The sequence below is a fragment of the Erithacus rubecula genome (assembly GCF_903797595.1).
Source record: "Erithacus rubecula genome assembly, chromosome: 4".
Taxonomy (NCBI): Eukaryota; Metazoa; Chordata; class Aves; order Passeriformes; family Muscicapidae; genus Erithacus; species Erithacus rubecula.
The window spans coordinates 13,679,557-13,693,300 of NC_136686.1; the positions used below are offsets into that span (position 1 = coordinate 13,679,557).

Consider the following 13,744-nt stretch of genomic DNA (forward strand, 5'->3'; position numbering starts at 1 on the left):
TGCAATTGCCCATGCTGGGACTGGCTGTACAGTGCATTTCATTGTCACAGATGGTAGGTGTTAGATGATGCAATGTGTACAGTGCCAGACAAATTACTTTTTTAGCTCATTTCCCTGGAAACAGGAGGGGAATCTGAACTGGATTTCTGTGCAAAACTAGAGCAGAAGCTGCAAGCTGCAATCCCACCTGAGACCTAAGCAGTGAATGGGCCCAGTCTTTCAAGTGGAGGCAGAGACTTGCTCTGGGGAGAGGGAATTACACAGGAATTGCCTGGAGTTTGGAACAAGTCCACTTAGTTTTAAATTAAGTTGTGGATTGAGGAACACTTATTCAGTGAATGTAATCAACCAAAAACTTGGAAAAGCCTGCTCCTAAATGAAAGCCCTGATACAACTCCAGCAAACACTATGACCAAGGGTGTTCAAATGACATGGCAAAGTTCTCATAGCACTTTTAGGCCAAGTTGAAATTAAAAGCTGGGGGCGGGGGACTTGGGGGGAAGAAGGGGATGGCTGTGGGTTTGAAATTTTTTATTTATTTATTTTCTTGTTTCCCACTCCCTAGCAGTATTTCCATCCTGCCACTTTCGTGGTCAAAATGGCAAGCTGGAAGTCAGTGAGGCCGAAGTTAGAGCTCTCTAAGCTCTGGCAGCCAAGGGCTGAAGTTGCGGTGGACGTTTGTAGCTGCAAAGGCATCTCAATCCCCGCACCAACCGGGCTGTAGGGCGCAGTGCCCCTCTCTCTGCCTGGGGAATGAAGAGGAGGGCAAGTTGCTTGGGCTAACAATCCCGGCAGGGAAGGTCGGGGGAACCGCGCTGCACAGCTCCCCGGTCTCTGCCGGGGAAGCAGCGGCCGAGGAGGGGACGGGAGGGGCCGGGAGAGGACGGGAGAGGCCGCGTCCCGCCCTCGCCCAGCCCCGGGGCGAGGCTGCCCCGCTGTTGACCCGCCCGATGGGCGCGCCCCCTCCGCATCACACGAGGGGGCAGCGCGGCCGCTCGCTCTGCCCTAGCGCCCGCCTGCCTTCCCTCCTCTCTGCCTTCCAGCTTGGGCTCCGCCGAGTCAAAGCGCGGATCAGGTTCCCTGCCTCCCATATAAAAATCTCGGCGAGAAGGCTCTGGCGGGACAGAGGGTTCGGCGTGAGGTGGCGGCAGGAGAGTCCGTCCGTGGGGAAGCGTAGGCAGGACCAGCCGCTGCTCGCCGGGGACCGTCGCGGCTCGCCCCTTTCAGCTGCGGGAGAAGAGCTTTTTGCCGCCTCAAGTGAGTTCGAGGCAGCGGCGGGGTCTGTCCGTGAGGTGGTTCTCAGAGCGGGCTCTTCTGGGGTCTGCCCGAGGGATGGTGCCTTCAGCGTTTGATCCCCTGTGGCAGAGTGGGAAGCGCTTCCGCTCGACCCTGCCGTGGCTCCGGGACACTTGCCCCAGCAGGACTCCGCAGAGGGTGGCCGGCCAGAGGGGCCGTGGGGCTGGGTGGGACAGGGGTGCACCTAAGGGGGACACCTGAGCCCCTGGAGACACCTGGCCGAGAGGCAGGCGGGGTGGGTGAGGTCTGGGAGTGCCCAGAAGCAGGAATGGGACCGCGCTTTGCCGGGAGCCTTGCCACGGTGCTTCGGTCCCTGGGAGCGCTTAAATGCCAGCGCAGGGTGACAGGGACAGGGGTGGCAGTGGCTGGCGTGACCCAGCGGGGACGGGAGGCAGGAGTGTTCGCGCAGGTCCGTTCCCAGAGGACAAAAGGGCAGCGGAGCGGCAAGCCCCCTGCGTGTCTCAGGTGCCCTGTGCCAGGAATGTCCCGACTCGGGAGTTTAAATTGTACCTTCAGACCGAGAGCTTCGGCTGATATTTTTCTTGGGACTTCGCCTTCTTATCCCTAGTTTACTTCTGGTAAAACAACTAAATCTACCAAGTGCTGATAGATCTATTAAAAACTGCTGTTGCTAGTTTGTATCTTCTTCACTGGGAGGGATAGGCTGTGGAAGATCTGACTTAACAATGGTGGAAAGTTTGCTCTTTGTTGAATTTATATGTTACTCTGCAAATGTTCCATAGCTCCAACCTCCTAACCTCCTAAGGTGCTTCTAACTACTTACCTTTTTAAAAGTACAACTTTTCATAGGCGAGAGGTAGTCTTCATTCTAGGGGAGCTTATCTGCATCTTCCACTTGGCTGTCTCATCTCTCTTCCATGCTGCCAGTGGCTTTACCTTAGTGGTGAATGTCTACTGCCCTTTAACTAAGTGGCATCCTCAGGAAAATTGGCTTCTAGGATGTATACCTGTGAGACTGGTTGGTTCTTGGGAGTACTGGGGAAATGTTTGTGACAGGCATTAAATCTTCCTCCGTGAGATAACCCTGCAGCTACGGACAGTGGTACTTTAACTAAATCCTGTTTGCTTGCAATGACTCGTATTGCGGTAGAGGAACATTTTACCTGTGGCTCATCAGCTCTTGAGTTGATGTTCTTTCCTTGTTTTTCCTTCAGGCACTGATTTTTTTTGAGATTTAGCAAAGCTCAACTTTTTGAACATGAAATAAAATGTGTGTGTAACTGACTGTATTAGGGAGAAGGACAGAAGGGATGGAGAGAGAAAGAAAGAAAGACAGAAAGAAAGTAAAAGTTACTACAAAGAGATACTTGGATTTTTAGGTGTCCTGAGCAGTGTTCTTGAGCTGATTACAAATCAAAATTAATGTTTCTGTGTGTTTGTATTGTTTCATTTGTTTTGGTATCCTCCCTGCAAAGGAATAAGAATTGGAAAAAAAAAAGTCTGAACTGTTGATCATGAGAAATAGTGTGAAGGGAAAATTGAATCAGTGAATTTGTGACAACATTTGTTAATTTGCTATAGGAAAGAAAATTCAGAATTGTGTTGAGAGGGTACTTCATTGGACTAAAAAAAATCCCAACCCCCCCTATAACTGATCCCAAAAAGCAGCAAAATCAATTCCTGCTGCATAATTTAGCGACTTTTGCTAAAGAGAAGGAAAGTGAAGGTTTACTATACTCCTGTCTCCAGGCTAAGCTAAACTCTTCATTATTTTTTTTATGTATGAAGCTTTGGGTGAAACTGAATGATAGAAATTCACCAACTTTACTCCCAAGCGAGCTCTTGGATGGGGAAAAAGAGAAGCCAGCAAACAATCTTTCACAAATGGTATATATTCATTTATAGTGTAGAAGCAGCCTAAGAAAAACAGGGTTTTTTCAATTATCCAAATGTCTATCCCCAGTTATTTGAGATGCAGTCTTCTGCTGATGCATCCTTGCCAGCAGAAGGTTTGTCTTACTATAGGATTACAAAACATAGTGCTTCTATCCCAGTGCCATATGCCTGACACTAGGGACACTTTGGAGGCTCATCTTATTCCTGACACAGCTGTGCTGATGGATGTTTTGTGTAGATTAATCTTTCTGCCACAAATGTGAATATTGTTACTTCCAGCAGTTGTGGCTTTGGGAAGGTACTTCCTTAACATGTCACCGGTTTCTTCTTGATCATACTGAGAATGGTTGTTCCTGAGTCCTTAGACAACACGTAAAAATAATTATTTACAGGAGCTTTGAAAAGGACTCATTTAATTCATACTGGGTTGTTTTTTTTTTTCTGTGTGTTTGTGCGTGTTGGGTTGTTTTGTCAAGGAAAATACAATTTATCTAGTGTTATGGTATAACAAGTGTTTTAGTGTAAGGCTAGGGCATTAGGGGTGGAGCTGGCATGGCTCATTGCTTCTGCTCTTTTCAGGCCTCCTCATTACCTACATTCCCAACTGTGGTGTTTTCTGTGGGAATTGCTCTTTAACAATGTATGCTTTGCTTCAATATTTACAACCTCTTGCTGATCAGTGTATCAAAAGCATTTTCATTTAGAGGATGCATTTCAGGACTTTAATTGAGGAAATCTCTTTGTTCTGAGGCTCCATAATAAACCATACAAAATTCTGTCTTTGAACGAACTAGGTCACTGTAGTGTGTGCGCATATAGACTGATTCTCATCTGCTTAGGGTAGCTGACACTCGCTTGAGCCATATCCCTGGTGAGCTTGTCCCTGATTTATCCTTCTTGGACTGGCTTGTTCACAGGGAGCTTACACTGAAAATTCGCTGCTGGAGGTCATTCTCCATTCTTGGCATCACTGGCAGCCTTAAGCTTAAATTGCAGCCTCATTTTCTATCCAATCAATACCACTCTTATGTCGCTGAGTTTCCATGGTGCCCCCAATCTTCTGTCTACACATTAATGTCTGACAGCAGGAATAGCATTCTGTGTCACTATATATACTTACTAAACCTGTCAAAACTATTTAGGGTCTGTCACACTAATTTATATCCATATCCTGATATTATTTGTATCTGTTGAGCTTTGACTGATGGAACTTGCTGCACTAAGGAATCAGCCCCAACAATGCACTCCAGGGATGGCTCAAGGGATGGATGTTTTGAGAAAGGGGAAAAAGACTCTTCTAGAGTAGCTGGGGTAGTCTAGAATCCTTTGAGCACAATAGAGTAGTTTTGAAAACATCCAAGTCTCAATGGCTCCAAGTTAATGCTTTGGAAATCATTCTTCATTGTGCTGCTCTGAATGCACAGAGGGCCGTTTCCAATGGAGCCCTGGAGAGGAAAATAGAAAAGTGGGCATTGTCAAGTGCTCAGTGTGTATTTGAGGGGAGTTTGGGGAAATTTGAGTCAGTTGTCTGACATAAATTTCTTCAGCAGAAGAGGTGGAAAAATGGAATTAGAGGAGCCAGCAATATCTTCAGTAATGCGGATGTTTTTGTTTTATTACAATAACCCACAGAGCAGAGTTGTTGTGTAAGAAATGGTGTGGTGGTGTCTCTGTGGACTGACACAGCATCAGTGAAGCCAGATGAGAAAGGGCTCATCTTCTGAATTTCAGGGCACTGACTACTTGTTACTCGTGTCAGCAGTGTTAGGCACTAAATAAAGACCATATCAATTTTTATTTGCTTTGCAAACTGTTGATTTTTAGATTGAACAAAGTGGTCACAGCTGAAGAAACTCTTTAATCCCACTACCTTTAACATGAGCTTGATCCAGCCCATGAAATAAGAGCTGGCAGTCAGGATGGAATTTGTTTCTTAATATTTTTCTTGTTCTGAGTTGTTAGAAGAACTGATCTTGTGATGCCAGGTTTGTCAATACTTTTCAGGCTCCTACAGTTTTTTTTCCCTAGTGAAAAGTAAGGACCTTGAAGACTTAAAAGTACCTGTTGCATGTGCTGGTATTGAAGCAGTTCATTTTTTTTCATCAGTGTTTCATCTTACCATGATAGAAAGGTCAGCAGGATTTCACCTGACTAGACACTCTCTTGGCCAATATGTCTCACCTTCTTCTATTCCAAGGAGCAGAATCACTGTGCCATTTAAAATATCTGACTCTAACTTCTGCAGTGGCGCTGTGATGATTTTCTTATTTTCTAACTTGTTTCATTCCTTGTCTATATGTGTGGGAGTGACTTTTGAAAAACTGTAGTCGTCTTGCAGACTGCTTTTTCATATATTTCAGGCTGAAGATTGAGAGAACAGCTGCAGGCAGTTTGATGGGAGATGAGAAGGAGGATTTGGAATGTAATAAAGAACGAGCTGTATTACTAATAAAGCCAGGGATTTTCACCCTCACCATTCTTTCATTCCAAAAAGTCCTTCCTAGCCTTCCCAGAATGGCACATTCTGGTTTCAATAGGGATGACCTCTGGAGGTGAGGAGTTAACTATATCTGAGGCAAAATCCAGTTCCATTACATTAGGAAAAATATATTAATGTGTTATTTTGGGCCTTAGGAGCACATTGCTTGGCAAGTGCCACTGATTGCATGGCAGCTGCAACAGAGGGGTAAAGCCTTTAGAGCAGAAGAGCATTACAGGAGTTGGGTATTTTCAAACAGTGTTTGAAAATAAATAGTGCTTGGAGTTCCAGCATATTGCCATTTAGTAAACTGCAAAGTTCAGTTTTAAACTGGGTCTTTCTTCTTTGAGGCCTGCCAGCGCTATTTCAGAGCTCATTAAATGTTTCATGACAGCATTATAAAAATCTTCCTTCCTCATTGGTTTCTTCACAGTTTCAGTATAGCTTGGACCTTGTAGACATCCCCTATTTGTTTGTGAATGAAACCATCACCAAATGGCTGTGGGAAGGGAAGAGAAAGAGGAGAAAATCTTGAATACCCCTACCTAAATCCTTAATTTGACGCTGGTCTACAGGTAACTAACCTCATTAATAAAACAGAAGTTTTGCTGTCTTCAAACAATGTTTTTGGATGATTTCCCTATCTGTACCAAAATTATCCTCCTAAGACTAATAAAAGAGGGACTGGGAGGGAAGATGAGGCAGGATGGGCTTTGCTTTCTTTCTCAAAGCCTCATCTACACACGTGGGCTGATGCTGAGGTATTTTAGGGTGGCTGGTCCAGCTGGGTGGAGACAGGCACAGGACAATGAGGTGTAGATAGACTGTTTCTCAGGCTTGGGTGCAAAGTTGGTCTTGATCTTCTGAGCTCATTAAGGCTCAGAGACAACTCTGCAGTTGTCTTCATCATCTGACTTTGCTAATTGCAGCTACCTGTTGCCTTTTTTGTCCCTAAGGAATAAAAAGGTGAAAAAAAAAGATAATTTGACTCCACGGGTATTCGTTGTGCATTGACACGAACAGTAAATATATGTGTATCTGTGGAAGCCAAAGTGTCTCTGCACAGAAGTAACTGAGTTAACTTCTCAGATTCAGTCCCAGGGGATATCAGGAACAAAAACTGTATTGTTCTCACTCTTTTTTTTTTAAATTTTTTTTTTCATTTGTTTGTTTTTGTCCTCAGAGCCATTCAGACAGTGGCATTAGTTTCAAAAGCAACTAAAGAGGATATGACTTTTGCATTTAAGGCTTCCTTGTTTCTACTGGATCATTGGAACAACAGATTCATTTATGTATGTATTTATTTTTTTAGCTCTACTCCTCACACATCATGTATCTTGAAGTGCAAAGGAGCCTTAGTAGTGCAGTGCAAATATATGCACCCATCTGTACCCAACAACAGAAGGCTCACAGTCTGCAGCATCTTTTCTTCTGTGATAGGAGCATCCAAAATGTGCTTAATACATTGTGTAAGGGTATTTGTTGTATCAAAAACTTTGTTTTTAAAGATAACTATTTTAGGTGTTGTTTTTTTTTTTAGTTTTCTATTTTAGCAGTTTATGGCATGCGAACAGCAGTGGGAAGAGTGACATTGTCTCAAAATGCCCATTTTAACATTTCTGTAATGCTCATTTAGGCACTTTGTCAAATGGCATGGGATGGATCTCTTAAGAAAGTTTTGTTTTCTTTGAAAGTAAGTTAGAAGATAGAAAGGGATTTGGAAATAGCCTTGGTAGAAAGATGACAGTTCTGATATGGTGGTGTTTGTGCAAAGGTGCTACAAAGTCATGGCTTGCTTTCAGACAACCAAGCTTCTTCCATTTCGGTATTTAGATCTTTTTTAGCTCACTAGAAATCATATTTTTTCTGTCTAGAAGAGATTAATATTTAACCAGGCACACATCCTCCAAGCATTGTTCAGGCAAAGTTGATGCTGCAGCAAGAGCTTAATCAGAATAAGGAATCTATAATTCAGTCTAAGATTTACAAAGAGTACCCCCTCCTTTTTTGGGCAACAAATTGTTCAAAATAAGACACAAATGTGCTATAGTGCTGCTAAATATTTGTGACCCTTGTGCTTCATGCAGCAAAATTTCATTGAAAGCATGTTTTGGACTGAAACATCTTTTAGTAAATTAGAGATAATAGGTTGTTCTGATGTTCTTAAATATTCTTAAATCTGATATGCTTAAATCTGGTAGAGAAACTCTTTTTTCCTGTAGTTCAAACAATAAAAGTTAAAATAAAAAGTAGGCTTCCCACCCCATCACATTAAACAGAAATAATTTGAAGTTCTTTTTCTGCCTAGGATGGTTTTACCTGGAAAACCAGTCTCACACTGTAGGGATTTAGCTTGCATTTTTTGTTTTTGCTTCCCAATAGCTTGTGCCACCTGAGTGCCTGGTTCTTTGCTTGGATTGCTGCCTTCCCAGAGGCCAGAAATCTGTTTTTCTTTGTACAAGAGTCAGTTGCTTTTATTAGAAGCCTGTCTGGCTGCAGCTGATACGCAGTAGGGATGGGTGGATGGAAAAGATCTACTAGCCAACAGATAGGATTTTCAGCAGTCTTCCAAAAAAATGCTCCAAGCTTTGATTTGGGAACTTCACTTACTAAATCCTCACTTTGCTAAGCTGTCTCTTCAGCCCGTGTTTCTTGTCCGATTTGTGCGTTGTCAGATGCTTTTGCTAATCTCTGTAGTTGATGTTTGCTTAAGTGATTATTTGGCAGAAGCGTGTGAGCAGGCGTGAACGTGTGTGATTGCTGTTGGCATGGCAGTTGGTATGATATGGCATTAGCATACTTGTTCTGAGCTCTGGGCCTCCTTCTCTTCTAGGCTTATTTATGCAGCAGAAGGACAAAAAATAAATAAAACCCCAAACCAAACTAAAAAACCCCACAAACCAAATGAGAAACCTATGTGGCAGCTGGTTACGGTATGATGATCCTTTGGCCAATTTGACCAGACATGTGCAGAGTTCAGAGGAGCCTGGATGTTGCTCTCATTTTCTGTCTAGTACTAATCCCAAATAGACCATCCACCAGCAGAGGATTTGTAAGGAGCTGCAGGGACTTTGGGCTGCCTATAGGGCTATCTGCATTGAATCTAGTCTTTGCTGTGCTTGCAAATACCATGGGAAACTGCATTTATAGGGTGGTAAAGAAGAAAAGGCAAGACCCTCTCCCTTCATGTTTTTGTTTTTGTTTTTTTTTCTCAAGAGCCTGTCATTAAATGGTTTCAGTTTATATATTGGACTCATTAATATTGGGATTATAGGTGTATATGGTTTAAGAGGTGCTGTTCTCTTCTTTCCATCGCTTCTAGTTGGAGCTATAATCTTTGCTTGTCTCATATGTTGTTGGAACATCTTTATGAGCTCTGAGTTGCCTCACTGAAAATAGTGGGATTTACTTAGACAAAGTAAATATAAAACTGTGTGTGAAATCTTTGCTTGATTGTGCAAACTTTGTTTATAAGGTCCATGCCCTTTGTGAGTGGGGTGGGATGAAAGCTCTTGTGATAAGTTATATAGCAATATATTTACTGTGAGGCCTCTGACAGCTTCACTTGGTGTATTTCGGGACACCTGTTTAAGCATGAGCTTCTCTTGTATGATTTTTTTTTTTTTTTTTTTTGGTATGTGTAAAGTCAAGCTAATGATGAGCTGGGTTTCTCCTCCACTTTTTGATGAAAACTGCTTCTGTTAGTCCTGTTAATGACCATACCTTTCCAAGACTGAGTCTGGGCTGTGCAAACCCCTGGCTAAACCTGTCCCTGAATGACAAGATGGTCTGGGTTTATCCTGATGAGTGTGGGAGGCTGCCAATCTTCCCACTGGGATCAATCCCTGCTTTTCTCTCTGAAGAAAGAAAATCTTCTGGGCTTAACATCTGATATGCTTGTAAAAGTTGGGCTGAAATCAGAAATGTAGGAGACAGGAACGTTTTTTCTCTGTTTGCAACTACCTGCAAAATTGGCTATGTTTTCATGATGGAAAAAGATCCGAAGTTCAAAAATTATTTTGAAATAGCTGAAAAATATTTATATTTTACAACTGAGTTAACATTTATCTCTTCTTACTTGAGTGTCCTACATGGTCATAGCCTTTCTTTGGCTGCTCCTCTCTGCCCAAATACAGCACTTTTTTACTGATTTTCCCAAGGATGAGCGTTTTTGAGAATAGCAGTAGGTTGAATACTGCCACACAAAAAAAGGACCTAAAAATAGAAGTGACATCTCACAGCATCTACTTTGTTCGTTTAATTGCTATATGTTATATTTTAGTTTGAATTATTTGTGTCTATGCCTGAAAATCTTTTAAGTAAGAGCCCTTTCCTGTGCTAACCACAACCATAGGATGAGTGGGTATGGAAAGTGTGTGCTTTTATAGAGGAAAAGAGAGAGATATGTAGAGACTTTGCCCTGACATCATGCTTTACACACACACATACCAAAAGCAAGTCTCTGCTTGGAGAAACTTTAAAAAATTTAGGGATGCGTAGCAAAAATGTGTTAGATAACTTTAGACTTACCAATTTTGCAACATGTACTGTAAATGACAAGTTCACATCTTTGTGCATTGACACCTCCAGCATGTGCAATAAGTCTCTGATTCAAGTTGGGATTTTACCAACTGATATTTCTCTAGTAATTGTGGGTGGGAAATTCTTGTCTTATTTAAACTGCAACAAACAAAAAACTCAAAGCAGAAGTCTGTGAAATGTAAATTATCTGTCTTAAGTCTAGAAAATTGAGGTTGAAATATTTATTCTATGGCTTATTGAAATGGAAATTTGAGTTACTGAATCCATGATTTCTGTTCCAGGTCAATGGAATTTTAGTGTGTATCCAAACACTTTCAGCACTTAATGAGCATAGAAAGAATGGAAACAAGAACTTAGACTACATATGAGATAGGCATGTGGGCTACAGTAAGCTCTTCATGGTGCTAATGCATGCTCTTCATTAGGGCATTTTTATGATCATGATGTATCAGAAATAAGTGCTATAGAATACAGCAGTGGGTAAAAAGGAGCATTTTATCAAGTTTATCCTTTCCTGATCCATTTACAATTTTTTCCAAAGCATACCTTTGAGAATTAGAATCTAAGTGTAGTATTTGTAAACGTTTTAAAGAGTTGCAAAAATTATAAGCTATCATAAAATTGTCTATTTACAAAATAATTTTGAACAGTTTAAGTAATTTGTAATTGTTATTTACAATTATTACTAATATTATTGTAAAATTGAATAAAAATAGAATTTCTATTTAGTTTTTTCCCCAAAAACTTGTGCATGTGCTTTTCAATTGTTGCACAGGACACGTTTTTTTGGTTTTTTTTCTTTTTTCATTTTATTCTCCCCTTATAATCATAACTTCTGCTGCAAAAACCATTTGGTTAGTGCCCTTAGCAGAGAATAAGCTTGTTTTTCACTGCCTGATGCAAAGTTTGATATGAAATGAAAGAGACATTTTTAAAATCTCATTTGTATCTGTCTTCTCCTTCAGGTTTAAAAATATGTTCTAGGCCTAAATACTTTTTGCAGTAGCAGACCGTCCAAGCTTCAGCTGCTGATTCCAGGTGAATTCTGGTTTCCTTGCTCAGATTCCTGTATGGTCCCAGCTTTGCTGCCTTGCAGAGCTAAACCATTGAAGGCAGAAAATGTTTCTGTAGCAGCAGCTGGGTCAGTCAGTGGCATGGGTCACTCTCTTCAGTCTAATTGTAAAAGATGTGAAAGTGGATGGAAGAGCATGGGTTGATTTCTGTAAAACTAGGCTTATGTAGATTTCTTAAAACTGTTCACAGATAGCATACATCTTCCTTAGCTTTAAATCTGGACAGGTCTTCTGAAAGGGGTTTTCCCCCATGCAGATAAGCCACAAGCAATCTGTTTTTTGCTTTGAGGATATATTTTTATTACTCTGAATAGCTGAGGTTTCCTGAATCTTAATTTTGAATTCAAGTGTCTATACCCTTATTTTCATAACCTCCGCTTGTCTCTGCTTTAATCTCTCTTCTATTTAAATAGTGCAGTAGGCCACCTTTCATAAATATTACACATTCTTTCATGTTTCTCATTTTCAGTAGTCTTTTACTGCCCCATGCCTGGGTCTAAATAAATAGAATATTTCAGTTTCTTTATTTCTAAGTGTGCTCATAATTCATGCCCTTATTCTAGCAATTGCATTTAGTTAAAATTTAACCTGGCATTCTATAATTTTAGTTTCCACAGTCAAATGTTTTTTCATACTACAGCTTACAATTTTAGAAGTGCTGTTCTAAAGTTTTGTCTACTCTGAAATGACTCTTTTGCTAAGCACAGGGATGTGACATCATCTGTCTTCAGATTTTTTTGATATAAGTTATTCTAGTAGTCATTAGTGGATAGTGGTATGGAAGCAGATAAATAGGATTTTTTGTTTGTTTGTTGTTGTTTTGGTTTTTTTTTCTATTAGACTTCAATATGTCTGTGGTGAATTTTATCTGGTATTTTGGTTGTCCAGTTGCCCGAGTAGTTGTGAGGACAAAGACCCCCATACTCTTGGTTAATACCACATTATATGGGCAGCGTATTTTGTGACCTTGTTTTCTTCTCTTTCTTTCAGATGCTTCACAAATACCTTATGCAACACTGATCCTAGGCAGGACTTCAGGTGCTAAAATGTCTCCCTTTTGTACAAAAAAAAATACTATTCTTATCCTCAGAGTCTCTGTTCCTTGGCCAGTATTGAAGGAGTGACAGGACCTTTCCTCTTGTCCCAAGATAACAAAGCTCTCCTAACAAAGACTTTGAAGATCTGAACAATTTACATCTAGTGAAAAACAGCCAGGATAAGTTTTTGAAGTATTTTAGTAGGTTAGTGAGTTGTTGTTTGTAGGTTATGATTTATCATTGTGAAAAATGTGCTTTTTTATACTTTGCTAGTTTGCAGGGTTCCTATTTTATCTGGTTTACATTTGCCTTTAACTGACTTTTCTCAGCTCTGGAAATGCAGTTAATGCAATCAAATTTCTCAAAGTAGCTTCTTTTTATCATTTGATTTATTTTATTTCCCCTAACTCTGCCTAACAGTTCTGCCTCAAGTTCCCATTTAACCTTGGGGCATGCATCTCCCTCCCCTGTAAACAGAAGCAAGGGAGCCATTTAACTGCTATGCAATATCTCTTTCTGCCCTCACTGACTTTGCATCAGGAGAGTCTGCAGGACCTGCTGGCTCTTCTGGGGTTCCAGTCTCCCAAGTGCTTAAGGAATGCCTTATAACTTGTCACTATGCATTTGCTGCCATGTTTTTCAGCCTTGCTCTTGGACCTCTTAATCTCCATTTTACATCTCGCCTGCCAAAGTTGTTATCTTCTATTAGTTTTACTTGGGCTGCATTTCCATTTTCTTTCTCTTAAAGATATTCTGTTAGTGAATAAATTCTTAAACAACATTTGTGAAGTAATTATGGTTGTTTTTTTTTTTTTTTTTTTTTTTTTTGACTGACCAGAAGTATCATCAGTGATTGCACTTTGGCATCATTTCAGAATATCTGTGCTCATTCTTGGTATGCTCTTTGAAAGGACAGCTCTTGGGGAACAGAAAGAAGCAACTCCCAGATTCTGTGATTTTTAGAACTTGGTTCTCTTAGCACTAATAATGACCTCCGAGTCGTATTCCCATAATCAGATAGTAACTGTGATGTGAAGATTTCAAATAACTGCGAGAGAATTCTGTGTTTATATCATGTGGAAATGTGTGTGAGCTGTTGCAGTCTTCATGTTGGAAATAAGTCTAGAAGCAGCTCTAATCCCTTAATCAATAATTTTACATTGTTTGAGACTTAATCATTGTAGATTTTTTTTCTGCAATCTTCAAACTAGCTGCCACCATGTGAGCTGGCTACTCTGACAAGAAATCATTGATTAAAATGATTGTACTTTCACCTTTATAGAAAATGGTAATGCCGTCATTTGATCACCAACTATTTCACATCGATCAGCCCTGGTCTGAATTGGAAACTTGTATATTATCATCCTCAAAACTGTAGCTCAACATTTTTTGGTTGGAAACTCTCATCTCCTGCACCTCCCTGCCAGGAAAGCCTGAAAAGTCCTATTTGTCCCTCTGAC

The 13,744-nt window shown here is 40.9% G+C and overlaps 1 protein-coding gene across 2 annotated transcripts in view; it reads left to right on the forward strand.

Annotated features, from left to right (window-relative positions):
• Positions 1-912: 912 nt before the first annotated feature.
• The window catches only part of PTN (pleiotrophin), a 76,973-nt gene continuing 64,141 nt past the window's right edge, over positions 913-13,744 (forward strand). The window contains exon 1 of one of the 2 annotated variants that reach the window (XM_079305115.1): positions 913-1,257. The gene's annotated coding sequence lies outside the window, so the exon portion shown is untranslated. The remainder of the gene's footprint in view (positions 1,258-13,744) is intronic. The other variant, XM_079305114.1, reaches the window with a different exon arrangement.